The following is a 623-nucleotide window of genomic DNA, read 5'->3' as shown; positions in this document are numbered from 1 at the left end:
GCAGGAATAGTTTATTTATCCCTGAACCACTATTTGGAAGATATGCCTTTGAGAGTTTTATGTTGATAATGTTCATCTTTGAAGTGTATAAACTATTCAGAGCACATCTGTAAAACATCAGAAGTTATATCCCACTTAGTTTGTTGCTTCAGACTGCAATATAAGTTCACATTGCAAAATAATGCTTACTTGGCCTGACAGCAACTACAGGGATATAATCTGATTGTAAGCAATCACACATTGAATCAACCTCAAAATGTTTTAATATTAAAAGTCCTTCATTAGAACATTATTTTTAATTAGATATACGTTTTTTTTTTGGTGGCTGCTTGGTATAGATTTATTTGATAATGGATTCTGCACAAAGGTATTTTCCTATTTTCTGAATTCTTTGTTAATACACCAGCATGTTTTTGTGAAAAAATTAGAAATTAATAAATGGATAGAGTTAGTTGCCTACATTGAAATCTCTCCATTTATGCACAGCCCAACTCTAACATCTTACTTTTATTAAATCTTGTGCCTTAATACCTTTAAGAAATTAGGCTATAAATACACAGGGTTTTCAAACAGCATGTTTTAGAGCAAATATCATGTTGTAACAAATTTATTTGAATAGGATT

Source organism: Nestor notabilis, unplaced genomic scaffold, assembly GCF_000696875.1.
Source record: "Nestor notabilis isolate BGI_N333 unplaced genomic scaffold, ASM69687v1 scaffold1728, whole genome shotgun sequence".
Classification (NCBI taxonomy): Eukaryota; Metazoa; Chordata; class Aves; order Psittaciformes; family Psittacidae; genus Nestor; species Nestor notabilis.
The sequence above is the reverse complement of the archived record's forward strand: the minus strand, read 5'-3'. Positions refer to the sequence as shown.